At 36.3% G+C, this 14,671-nt stretch overlaps 1 pseudogene; it reads right to left on the minus strand.

Moving 5' to 3' along the window:
• Positions 1–3,599: 3,599 nt before the first annotated feature.
• LOC149184178 (reticulon-like protein B12 pseudogene) lies at positions 3,600–4,154 on the minus strand (annotated as a pseudogene).
• Positions 4,155–14,671: the final 10,517 nt, after the last annotated feature.

Here is a 14,671-nt window from a genome sequence, read left to right on the forward strand (position 1 = left end):
AGGTTGACTTGATCTTCTTGAGGCCGAATTGGTGTGGAAGTGACATAACTCGTTTTTGACTAAAAAATAATCATTTTTACATGATTCAAATCCCAAGAAGGGTCTCTTTAAATGTCAAATGACTCTATTGACTTAGAATAAATCCTAGAAGTCCTCAATGGGGACTTTGACCTAAAACATGATGAACCAAGCATGAAACTCATGCTTTAATAAGTCATATTAATAATAATTAAATTTATTTTAATTATTTTTCATAAGTACATTTTTTTATGACTCAAATATAATTATGAAGACCAAACCTAGTTACATTTTTCAACACTCCCTCTTAACTAGGGAGGTATTCATCATATACAAGTACAAGGAATATCTCCAACTATGTGAACTATGAAGAGTTTAGGCATTGTAATGCCATGGACTAGATTCTTGACCAGGGTAATCTATCCAAGGTATCTTAACAATTTAGGCACCACAATGCCACATAATAGATTCCTGATGAGGGAAATCTATCCCAGTGGGACTGAGATGGACTAAAGATTTTAGCCTCTCGAGGTACCATCAGGCTTACTTGCTAACCACCAACTGTTGGGTGAAACTATGTTCGTTTAATTCTGTTGTATTACTTGTCCAACTATTTAATTTGTCAATCCGAGGTCCGTAGACTTATGATACACATGCACTATATATGCAGGACTGAAGTGGAACTAATCTAATCTAATCTAAATTACTGAAATCAAATTAATCTAAGAAGGCATTGAAACATTAACTATGAAAGCAAGAAATTGCATAAAGGAAAAGCAATACAACATGTGAAGAATTGAATGACAAACAACATGTGTGAGCTCACAACAATAAAACTATGTCAAATTATATTACAAGAATCAAGTTACAAATCATGAAAGCATAAAAATGAAAAACTAAGAATTCCTTTCCATTATTCATTATTAATTCTTATTAAAATTAAGAGAGAGCACTCTCTTATATACATGAGGAAGATAACCATCTCATAATTACATATCCAATATTCTCTCAAGCACTCTCAACTAATTTACCATTATTATAAGATATGATCCCTTTGAATCCTCCACAAATCTCTCAAGCATTTTCAACTACTTTCCCATTATTACAAAATATGATCCCTTTGAATCCTCCACAAATCTCTCATATATCTTGGATAAGATATGCTAACCAAATCCTCCATGATTTTCTCCTTAGGAATAGGCTTGCATAATTATCTCCTTAATATGGTGGAGGAGATATTAATTCTTCAAATATTTCCTACACATCACAAAACTCACATAATCTTGAGATAAATATAAAAATATGTATATTTTCTAATATTTAATCATAAATTCACTTGTAATACAAAAATGAATAAAATGGAAAATAAGAAGGTGAAACCCAAATGTATTTATGAAAATGATATGATAAAAGGCTAATGGGATGATGAAATGTAAGGAATAGTGAAGAAAAAGGTGGATGAAAATATGACATTTCTGAGTCCCAACATCCTCCCCAACTGAACTTGTTGCATGTCCTCATGCAACCATGCATGGGTCTCTTTAAGAACATTTGGCATCTTGAACTTTGGCTTTACATGATGATGTCTTTTAATAATGAATGTTTCCAAGATATGTGAAAGACATGAGTAACAACTTACATTTTCTTATGGTTGGTTCTTGTGTGACAACCATGAATACAAAGAATTTTGGTTCTTGTGTTAACAACATTCATTTTGTTTTCTATTCTCTTTTCTTCAATAATAATGTAAACACTCACTGGAAATCATAATGTGCATAAGAAAGCCCTTTTGTAATATTAATGAAGCATGCCAATATTGCATATGAAGCAAAGTGCAACAAAGTATCATTGGAAAATAAATATTGGTGAATGGTAAATGAGAAAAATGGAGTGATAGTGGTGAAGAAATGGAATCATGGTAGTGAATATGTAGTGAATATAGTTCTTCCCCTCCCAACTGAATTGGTTGCATGTCCTCATGCAAATTGACATGGCTCATGAAAGGAAATGTAGCATGGTGAGGGAATTTTCCAAAATATTCAAGTTAGCATATAAGAAATTGCATGATTAAAGATTAGAAAACAACATACCTCTACTTACCCAAGAATGATGAACTATGCAATAGGAATGTAGCTGCTGCTGCTGCTAGATCAGCAAAATGTGACTGATGTTGTTGTTACTGGATCCTAGGAAATGAAGGAATCTGAACTGCTGATGTTGAATCATGGAAAAGATAAACGCTAAAAGTGGAGTTGTGGTACTCTCATAGATCAGAATGCATACTGCTGTAACTACTTAGGGAGTCGTGAAAAAGTGTATAGTCTTCACCCGCTACAAAACTTCTTGGTATAATTCTAATCATGTGAAAGAATGTGCTGATGTCGAGCATGAAAAGAAATCATTGGATTACCGGCCATTGATGCATGCCGTTAACCAATGCGAGGCAACTCACCATTGATGTCAATGAGTGCCAAGGTACCCGAGTACATCTTGCAAAGTGCGAATGGATGTGTTGAGGTCGAGCCACTTGCAAGATCTGAAGATCAAGGGACATTGATTTATTCCCATGATCGTCAGCGAGAGAACTTGCCATTAAGGCATGCAAGCCTCTAGGTACTCAAAAAGAACTCTAGTCTATTTCCCAGATAAGGTGTTGATGTTGATGGGGAAAGACTTGTTGAAAGGTGGGCCTTAAGGAATCCCACATCAGTCAACGCGAGTTTGTACAAAAGATTTGGTAGGACTATAAAGGGAAAGAACTCACGGAAAAACAGTGTGGATCAGCATGGCTAGGAAATCAAGGCAATTTAATCATGGAAAGGGAATGAGTTTTATTCAGAAGGAAAACTAGAAGGCAAAAATAAACTGGAAAGGATAAAGGGATGTATGCGATTCAGAAAAATAGGCGTGCATGAAGTCGTGAAAGATAAGGAAATGGAAGATGGGTTGCAACATAAGGATGGCCTAGGCGTTTGGAAGGAAAAAGGTGAGTAACCATGACGCAAAAGAATTTTTATGTAGTGGAAAATCTCATGATATGTGCAGTGAAGAATCAGTTCCTTCAAGCATCCAATGATGCATGGTTCACTGTGATTTCAAAAAATCACTTTGGCATACTCTGAAAAACTTAGCACCATTCCTGCATAAAAATTGTCACCTTTGTGTGCCATCTCCAACGATCATTCCTGTATGAAGTGACTCAAAAATAAATTAGCGCATTTTCAAGAATTTACAAAATGTCCATTTTTTTAATTATTTTCCGAAATAAATCTAATTGTGGATGAAAAAGGTGTCGCATCGTAATGTTGAGCTTTTTGCATAAGCTTCTCATTTTCCTACACATAACACCAATCTCATTTCACTTGTTAGTATATGCATCCTGACTTTTGCCCACAAATTCACTTTAAAATAAATGATAAAATCCAACATACTTTTATTCCCCCCCAACTAGAAAGATTGCATTTTATGTATAGTGGGGGGAGAGATGGGCGGATACTGGTGCATGGTAAGGCAACTTTGCCAATTTTACGTTTCTGGAGCAGTCTAATGGTGATCTAGCCTCAAAACATATGCAGCAACTCCTAGAAGTAACAATCTAAATTCCTCAGCTTTACAACTGATCTCATTGACCCGAGTGTGAGGAAGTCGAACCAACCCCCAATAGTCGAGATAAGCCACAGACATACAACCACCTTCAGGAAGACCTTGGGATCTTTTTCGAGGGAAATATCATGTGCTACTGTAAGTAGAAAGTTAATCCAGGAACGTATTGATGCAGCTGTGTCATTTACCATATCTTTCGATAATTCTAATTTAGGCAGGGGAGGGGGAGGCCTGCTTATGAGAGCTGTGGTAGTTTCCCAAACAAACAAGATGATGACCAAAAGGAGAAGCACATTGGCTACAAGTGACAATAGTGTGTACCCAGATTTCTCAAATAAAATCCATGCCACAGCAGCACCAACAAGGATACCTAGTGATGCATTTCTTCGCCTCCATAACATCAAATCAACCACGATTCCTCCTCTGAGAATTTCATGAACGCTCTTTTGTCTATTGAAGAGCCGAGATGGGTTCTTTTCATCAGTGGGCAATGTTGAGGTTGACATCTTACCAATGGCATAATTTTCTGACATTATCTTACAGATATGAGTTGTTTCCTCTGCCTGGATCAAAATGGTAGAGAAGACAAGTTGAATCGGGTAGCTTGACAGTAAGATCTCTCACTAAAATTACTTGGTTTATACTTCAACTGGGAATGAATTGTGGTTGTCGATCGCTCTAATATTAAGAATCCTCTCTTTCATGATAAAGTTTAGCAGTACCATGTTTTTTATTTTTTTCTTTCCTCTTTTGCTTTCTAAAATACATGAAAAATCGATTACCATACCAAAATGAATAAAAAGTAAAAGGAGACCATCACATTTAACTTCTAAAAGGAAAATCAAAATGGTTGGCTGGCTGGCTGCTTGGATTTCTGGCTGTCTCCCTCTGTACTATTATTATTAGGTTGGATTCCTTGGTAGAGGAGATCAGCAATGCACGGAGTCTAGACTTAATCTTTTAACAAATGGACACAATGATTTGCATATTGAAATATGTTTTTGATGAAGCATATTGCAAAACATGAATTTATTTATTCCTAAAATTAGTCTAAATCAGCCCTATTTTCTGATCCTCGCGATCGCACTAAGCACGGAGGAGAGCATACTTATTCTAGGTAAAAGCAAAGCGAAAAACTCAAAATGAAAGCCTACCTACTCTATACTAATTAGACTTTACAAATTAGTTACGTATAGTTAAACTTCCAATGAAGCCACTCACGTAGCAATAACAACAATATATCTAGTAGCAATTTTTTACATGATGGATGAAAATATTCAAAAGTGAATGAATCTAGTTGTTGTAACTGCAAATCAACTAAAAAATAAAAAGATGAATCTAATCTAGTACTTACCTGGAACCATTGTTCGATAAAGCTTTGATAGGCATAGTTTCTCTCACCTAGATCATGTTGTAACTCCTGTTCTTCTTCTCCAATTTGTTCTTCTTCTTCCTCAATCTCTTGTTCGAATGATTGTTCACCATCAAATACGCAGGATCCTTCAGATGTTGAATCTTCATTTATTTCTTAGGGAGTAGTTGAACCTTTAATTCTTGTCAAGATCTCCTCTTCCAAGGAAGAAGAGATCGCGACTTCTGCTAGGATCTGAGTGAGTAGTTCCAAGCTGAAACTCATTTTTAAACCATGTTGAAAAAGGAATTCTTACATACTAAAAACAAAGTGCTAATAATTTTCTGAGCTTTTAATCCTTTTACAAGGTTTTAGTTCACAAAAACTCTTCCAAATCAGCACACTAAAAAATTAATTAAAAACAAAAGGACCACAGAAATAATCTTGAATTCAATACTCAATTAAACCCTCGTACAAGGACTACTCAGTAATTTAGTAATTTAATTCTTCAATTATAACCATGAACCATGAATTCATCAAACACTCTTCACAGTTGCGAAAATCAAACACACTTGCAGAAATTGAAATTCACACTTGCATGAAAAACCAAACTAAACTTCAATCCATCGTGCCTCCCCGGAAACGGCACCAAAATGTTGGGTGAAACTATGTTCATTTAATTCTGTTGTAGTACTTGCCCAACTATTTAATTTGTCAATCCGAGGTCCGTAGACTTACAAGACACATGCACTATATATGCAGGACTGAAGTGGAACTAATCTAATCTAATCTAAATTACTGAAATCAAATTAATCTAAGAAGGCATTGAAACATTAACTATGAAAGAAAGAAATTGCATAAAGGAAAAGCAATACAACATGTGAAGAATTGAATGACAAACAACATGTGTTAGCTCACAACAACAAAACTATGTCAAATTATATTACAAGAATCAAGTTACAAATCATGAAAGCATAAAAATGAAAAACTAAGAATTCCTTTCCATTATTCATTATTCATTCTTATTAAAATGAAGAGAGAGCACTCTCTTATATACATGAGGAAGATAACCATCTCATAATTACATATCCAATATTCTCTCAAGCACTCTCAACTAATTTCCCATTATTACGATATATGATCCCTTTGAATCCTCCACAAATCTCTCAAGCATTTTCAACTACTTTCCCATTATTACAAAATATGATCCCTTTGAATCCTCCACAAATCTCTCACATATCTTGGATAAGATATGCTAACCAAATCCTCCATGATTTTCTCCTTAGGAATAGGCTTGCATAATTATCTCCTTAATATGGTGGAGGAGATATTAATTCTTCACATATTTCCTACACATCACAAAACTCACATATCCTTGAGATAAATATAAAAATATGTATATTTTCTAATATTTAATCATAAATTCACTTGTAATACAAAAATGAATAAAATGGAAAATAAGAAGGTGAAACCCAAATGTATTTATGAAAATGATATGATAAAAGGTTAATGGGATGATGAAATGTAAGGAATAGTGAAGAAAAAGGTGGATGAAAATATGACATTTCTGAGTCCCAACACCAACCCATGGATCTAGGTGCATATCCTAGGTCAGATCTCTATGTCCAACGCCATCCTCCCTACTTCGAGATCTAGACATCAACACTTAGTGTCGGTCTAGTGTCCTCCTAGATAATGCTTCACCCACAAAGCCTCAACAAATTTGATTTTTACAACTAGTAGAAAATCATTCCCGATCAAATAGATTGGTAACAACAAATATCTCTCGATCAAAACTGACCGATAACAACAAGCATGTAAAAAATGCTATCAAAATTTTCTAGATATTTACCTATACAAAAACAACCCCAATCAGTAACAATCTTTGAAATGTACATAAGTTAACACAAACCTCTTGGGTCTTGTAGATATCTTGATGTTGCTCCTCAACTTTTCATAGTAGGACTTATAGCTTTCCATATTAATCTTGACAAAGGATTCCTCAACCATACAACTTTCTTTCCTAATTTAAATGCAATAACATATTCTACAATAGGATCCTACTTTCCTTCTTTCAGCATCACCTCAAAATGAATTCTCCAATTTCTTCTTTCAAGGTATCCATCATGACTATAGGATTTCCTCCCTCTCAACTTGGGACTTGTTTCCATGAAGACAAGAGTGATGTTTCCTTCTCCCACTTATGGCCTTCACTAAGACTTATGGCCATTAGTCCTAGTTTAGTGCATGACACATGAACTACAGAACCATACCCATCACTCCCTCTTAACCAGGGAGGATCTAATCATTCCTATATAAGGAATATACCCAAGCTCCTTCTTAACTTAGGGAGATCAACTTCTTTTTTATGACACTGGAGAATCTTTCATGGATTTCATCCTTCGCATCAGATTTATCATGACCATCATCATCCATATAACTTTATTCATCATGCTTATCAAATGAACATCTTCACCATCTTGAATATTATGTACCTGCACAACTTAGATAGCAAGTAGAACCAAATCTATAGAAACAAGTACAACCAATTCTATAAAAGCATGAAGTTAACCATATCAGAATGATATAATAATGGAATAATTCGACATTAGACATCAAACACCTAAATTTAGTTAGGTTCACCGAAAACACATACTTTTTATACTTCAACTGCTTGCCCAAGTTTTGTTACAAAACCTAAATCACATCAACAACTCAATCAAGTTATCAATCTCATTATATCGAGGGATTCAATATTTCTTTCAAAGATATGAGAAACTCTTTTATAACATATAGAAAACCCTTTAATCAATTCAAACAAGTATAATTTCAACAAAGCATCTAACAACTTTCAGAATTTATATGTTAGACTTTCTACTAGGATTTTGTGAAAACCTTAGATTTCAAACATGAGCCATTAAAATTCAACAATCAAAACCAATCATAGTTGAATTTTAGATTTCAATAATCTTTCATAAATCTCAGATTGTCACATTTGAAACAATATCATCATATATTAGAGAATTGATCTTCTATTAGGGTTTAATTACAAAACCCTACAATTCACAATACTATCATCCTACAGTATCAAAATTCAACTAGGGCTTAATTCCAAACCTTATGAATTATGACCATCAACAATTAGGTCAACACATATATCTATGATTCCATCATCATGCACGAAATTCGTCATACCCAATTACACAAACACATTCAGACATCTAACATATTTGATTAGATTGGACAAACGTATGCTTAAGGTTTCATCCCTAGGACATTAACTAAAACAGGGCTCTTGCTCATAAACCATACCAACCCCTAGGGTTTCAACACATAACACAAAAAACCTTAATTTACCAAAATTCAAAGGTTTGTATTTTAGACATGACCATTCAACCCTAACAAGTTAGGTTTTCATAACCATACCAAAACCCCAAACATGACATCATCAAAGCATCAAACATTTTCTTTAGACTTCATCAATAAACCTAAGTAGGCTAGGGTTTCAACATTATCATTGACATACCCTTAAGTTAGGGTTCTACAGATAACCCTTTTAGGGTTTCACAAGAATAATCAAATGTGTGAGGGGGTAGATTTATCTAATTATGAATCACTTAATCAAGAATCTTTATGATTCAAGAGTGCTAGACACAACAATGTTAGTAATGTAGAATAGATTACCAAAAATAATGAATATATATTTATCATGAAGAGAACAAAGCTTATGGTCTAAGGCATACCTTTGTTTCTTAAGAAACCTAAGTGTAATCCCAATGATTTTTACTGTAAGGCCTTCTTTCATAATCCTTGAGTATTCAGTAAGCCTTTCCTAGACAAGGAAAATATGAATAGAAATGTGATTAGCATTTAATATAAAAAAACTTAGATAAGTAAGGGAAACTAAATATAAAATATAATACAAGGAGTAAGATAATTATCTTTGGAAAGTGGTGAGGGCTCCCTCTTAATACAAACTTAAAGGATACGAAAGGGACATAGTCCCTAACAAATAGGTCTTTGACTTCATATTATTCCATCGTGTTCTTCTTTGGTGAAACTTCTTCGGAAAAGTTTGCTTGATCCCTGCTCCTCCTTTTATTCCCAAGATTCTCAGGACAATCCATTTTATAGTAACCCATCTTGTGACAACTATAGCATTGGCCCTTTAGACTTCTTGAAGGTTGCTTTCTTCTTGTGATGAGAATAGTCATTCGAGATTTTCTCTTCTTCACTCTCCTCTTTGACTACATGCATTCCATCCAGTATTAGGCTCATGGAAAAAATTTTGGTTTCTCTAAACTTTGATTTCTTTGCTTCACTTGATTCTTGTCTAGGTTTCTTTAATTTTCCTTTGACTAGATCCAAAACTTTTATTCTTTTTTAGGATTAGATCTATGCTTTCTTTCCATGACTTGTAATTTGATTATCCTTTAAATTTGTTCTCTCCCTTTATGGAGTCAGAAATTGTCTTTGAAGGTAGTAAAATTATTTCCTTATAAGGTATCCTTATAAGATCCCTTGCTCAACTTCTTGAGATTCCTTAGTCTTCTTTCAATAAATATCAATCCTGCCTTTTTCTTTCTTCTTCACCTTAGCTTTGATACCATGTTAGAAAATCAAAAAGGCAAAAATATTTTCTTATACTTGATAACTACTTGTGCGATTCTTGTGTTCTTATTAAATTTCTTATGTTCTTATGTTAACTTAGTTCATCAAGAAATTACCAAAAAAATAGCACAAAGATCAAGGACACCAGATGTAGGTGGACAACGAGGGGAAAACTCCAATATTGGGGAAAACCCAGTAAATAACTCTTCCTTCAATAGTTTTTCTGAGATAATCCAAGACTCTTGAATTAGACACAGACTTGCTCCACACCAAGTCAACCCTTTCCTTTTTCAGCATATGATCAATTTCCAATACAATCTTCAACCTAGATGCAACAGTAGCACTTCTATGTAGTAGTATCCTCGAGCTAGTAACTTCGATCTTACTGCAACAACTTTGACCTTGAAGTACTTAGCTCTTTTACCTTGAAGCAACACATCGACCTTGATGTTGTACTTCGACCTTGATACGTAACAGAACTTCTTGATGCCATAACAAAACTTCACCCTTCATGCCATGTGTAACATCCCTGGTGAAAATTCCATGTAATAAAATTTAATAAAGGAAAAATAATAACCACGGTTGATGGGACACTTTTTTTTAACCGGAATGAGTATAGTTTATATTAAAAAAGGTGCGCCCGTTCGCAAAAAAATCAGGTCTTTACATCGATTTATCACTGCTTCAAGAAGCCAATACAAATTTCTTGGTCCATCTAGACTATTACAGTAGCTATGTCTATCCTGGTTACAAAAATTTCCCATATTGGGATATCTACAACTATAACTTCGACTAAATTGAAATAAGAGATGTAAAAATTTATAGTTTAATATTTTAATAACACCAAAACAAAACCAATACAGAGGTGTTCAGATATCCATAGGGGCTGGGCTATTTAGGTCTACTCCCAAGGAGGTCTCTTCTGAGTCTTTGGGATTCTCCTGGTCTGACATGTCCTCCACATTTTCCTCTAAATCACCCTTTATTGCATCCACCCTGAGCTTCAAATTTTCTAGTTGATGATGCAAAGTGTCCACTTCATCCTCAAGTTGCCTGATACGTTCCTTTTTCTCCCTTTACCTTTCCTGAATTTTCATATTCTCATGCATTTGTTGATGCATGCTATGTTGAATTTCTAACCATGATTCTCGCAAGTCCCAGTGATCTTAAACACAGGTGAGATAGGAGGGTTTGTATCTACCACCTTGCACCAAGGAACTGACTCTCAACCCACCATACCTCAGCCTATGGCTTCCCCACGTTCTCAACCAAGAACTGTCTTCAAACCTCTGCATGCTGGCTTCCAAAACCACACTTTTATCGATATCCATAAATTGGCATTATTTTCCTCAATATCCCACAACCAGGCACCCTCTCGTGCCCACAATAGACTTCCCTACTCCTTGGCAAGAATGCACCATCCAACCTTACTCCTACTCTAATTCTGCTCCCTTTGCTGGAGAGAATTACTAACCCACCCGGTGTCCCATATCCAGTCTAACTACAAACACTCTAAACAACCCAAGCCCAACCCCCGCAACCTTCCAATTATGCTCATAGTTTCTTGATTTTCCTTCAAAACCTGAGACAAAGAGGCCTTCCTACCCTCATTATGGCTCTTCACATCATAACATTGAGCCTCTGTGATATAGAAATTGATACGCAACAGCCTCAGCACTAGCCACCAGGCTTTCACAGAAGCCACCTCCCACTATCATACCTTATGACATACAAAATCCACATACCTGCATGCACTTTATACTTGTTGCCTGACCTGGAGGTGATGCAGAGATGAGCAAGGAGATTGATGCAATCGAGATCCCATGATTATTCCATCATAAATCCACCCTCCTCCATTAATTTTCCACCAAGATCCTAATCTCTATCAGTCATTCCCACAATTCTCCCATGAATGAGCCTGACCTCATTGAGGTCTTGAATTAAATTTTTCTTCGTAAAAATCAAATCCCTACATGCACCCGAGGTGTTGCGTCACCAATTTCTCCAAGAACCAGGGCCAAAAATAAGAGGCTACATGATGTGACTTATTCTTGTAACAGGTGTGGTACAACATTTCCATGGGATGCCACATTTCAAGTGATTCTTGGTGTTCGGCTTGCGATGAGATCGCATAGTTGGTAGGAGCTTGCAAAGTGTGATGCGATAGGGGGAGAAGGAGCTCAGGGTAGAGGTTATAGCACAAAGGTGGAGGCTAGTAAGGGGAGGGGCCACAGGGAAGGGAGGAGGGGAGGGAAATGAGAAAGGGAAGGGGGAATGGGAGAAAGGGGAAGGGAGGCAGGGGGGATGGGGGAAAGGATAGGAAGGGGGAGGTGGGGGGGAGATGACAGGAGAGAGCTAGGGGGAGAAGGGTGGGGCTTCATTTCATTATGGAGTGATAGTTGCAACTTGACCACCTCCATTTCTATCCATTGAGGCTTTATTTCCGGCCTACATATGACACTCTTCAATTTATTAAGGAATTTTTGTGATGCTCACGACATCATTGATGACACATTTTTCCTGCTCTAGATGGCTTGCCTTATTAGCTTTTCTATCAACACAAAGATTATTTCCCCTTAAGACATGATAGAAGGTCACCAAGTCAAAAGCAAGGATCAAGTTATGGGCTCTCATAATGATTTGATTCAGGTTAGAGATCTTAGCGTTTGAAGTATTAATTATATGACTTATAACTATCATGGAGTCTCCTAACACCATAATCTTTTTTATCCCATTTGTATGAGCCAATATTAGTCCCAGGAGAATTCCATAAGCTTCAACTTGGTTATTGGTCTTTCAGCCTAGCCCCCAAGTATAACTAAATTCAATGATTCCTTCAGATTAATGAGAATCCCTCCCCCTCCTGCCACCCCATGTTGATGGGACACTTATTCCAAGTTGAATGTTGGGAAAATTCATAGTGATGGGGATCACTTGTGATTGATTAATGGCTAAGGAAATTGGAAAAGGAAATGGAAAAGGTTTTGGAAAGGAAAAATGGAATTTTGGTACATTTATTTATAAAAATAATGGAAATTAGGAGCAAAGGTGAAAGGTCATAGGTTGCATGTGAGGAGGAAAATGAAGGAAAATAATGGAAAATGACGAAAATAGAGGCCTCATTAATAAAAATTATTCTAAGGATCATTTCATAGACTTTTGTCAGTTCAATTTTGGAGCTCTCTCTCTCTCTCATACTCATGGAAACTTACAATTTTATTGGAGCACTCTTGGAGAGTGTGTCATACATGGATTTTTGGAGCAAGAAGTCAAAGGAAGAGCAGGGAAGTGCAAGAGGACATTGGAATCAATAGCTACAATGATTTTTCTTGAAGGTGCCAAGTTTCATGTGTGTTTTCCTCACTAGTTTTGGCATGCTTGGCATATGCATGTGGTTTAATGGTCATGATATGTCACCGGCATGGAGGATTTATTGGATTGACATTGTATTTTCCTAGCCTTTCCATTTCCCGGATAGCCATGGTGTTGTGGGTTTATTTATTTGTTTTACTGGTTGGTTCTCATATTTGCTTTAGCTTGGGTTTAGTTACTAGTTCCTAGAGCCTTGGGGGGTTGAGTTACTAGTCTTGGAGCCTTGGTTAGAAAAACGCTCTGGGGCTTGACAACAGTTGTGGGTTGAGTTACTAGTCTGAGAGCCTTGGTTGGAACAAACATTATGGAGCCTTGGAAGGTTTAGGTATAGACCAATCTGGTGATGGTTTTGTGATGTATGACCATGAGGTGGAATCACTTTTTGATGGGTTGAGGTGGTTGGCCTCTGGAAGGCCTAAATGGTTTTGGATTGACGTGTTTTATCAGATCCCACATTCATGCTTAGAATATGGCACAAGGTGACTGGATGAAGAGAGATTTAGCTCAGCCATGTATACGGTTGGTTGGTTCGTGGAAGTCCCACAACTGTTTGGCATTTGCATCATTAATATGAGTTTATTTCTCCTTGTTATTTTATGAGTATTATATTGTTTTATATGTGGATCAGATGATTGCTATTTCCTTGGTATTTCTATTTTTATTATGTTGGTTATGAACATGTATTATGATAGTGGCTATGTATGGATCTCATTGTATTTTCACTTGTAAATGAATGAATAATGTATCTATGGCATAGTGGATGAAATTGCAGCTAATGTTTTAAGGCATCAATTCTTCTTATCAATTCTCAGATGAGTATGAGACCCCTATGCTTAGATATGTTCTTTACACCTGTAGATTACATATTTGTAATATGTTATACAAAATGTTTGTCATGGCTAGTAGGGGTCCAGTCAAGGGATTGTTCAAGTAGTTGTAGTTGTTTAATCATTCCATTGTTATATTTCAGTCCTGAAGGTGTCACTTAGTTTTGGGAAGTGACCTGGGCTCTGGCCTAAAAGAGTGGCTCAAACGCCGAGGACGTTGGCACAATACTGAGCATAAAAATCCCTGTACATTGGCATACCCATGTTGTGAGAGCATCTAGAGCCCTCTGGACGCATGCATACCCATATCATGGGAGCATCCGAGGGTTAATTGGTTTAAAAACTCGGTTGGACCCAGGGGATGGTCACCTAAGAGGTTGGGATGGTTCCTGGGAGTCTTGTTGCTAATGTGGAATTAGGAGGTCGAATCATATTAGAGTAACTTATTGTCACATGTTTAACCCAGTTGTCTGGTTACTTGGGTAGATGTGGGAGGAGGGCCTTACAACGTAGCCCAGAAAAGCACATGTTTGAGAGAGAGAGATAACCCAAAACCTTTGATCATGAAATTCTCCTTCTTCCACAACAACTTTGCACTTTTTCATGGTTTCTTCAAGGAGATCAAACTTGTGTGTGTGATTTCCCTCCAAATGAATAAAACTGCTTCAACATATAGGCTTATGGTGAGGTCATATTACCTTTCTTGAGACCAACTTGATCTTCTTGCAGCCAACTTGGTGTGGAGGTGACATAATTCATTTTTGACTCAAAAATTATTCTTTTTACATGATTTAAAAGCCCAAGAAGGGTCTCTTAAAATGTACAATGACTCTATTGACTTAGAATAAATCCTAGAAGTACTCAATGGGGACTTTGACCTAAAACATGA

Source organism: Pinus tabuliformis, chromosome 3_2, assembly GCF_031772625.1.
Source record: "Pinus tabuliformis cultivar Carrire ecotype Pingquan chromosome 3_2, CPIR1, whole genome shotgun sequence".
NCBI lineage: Eukaryota > Viridiplantae > Streptophyta > Pinopsida > Pinales > Pinaceae > Pinus > Pinus tabuliformis.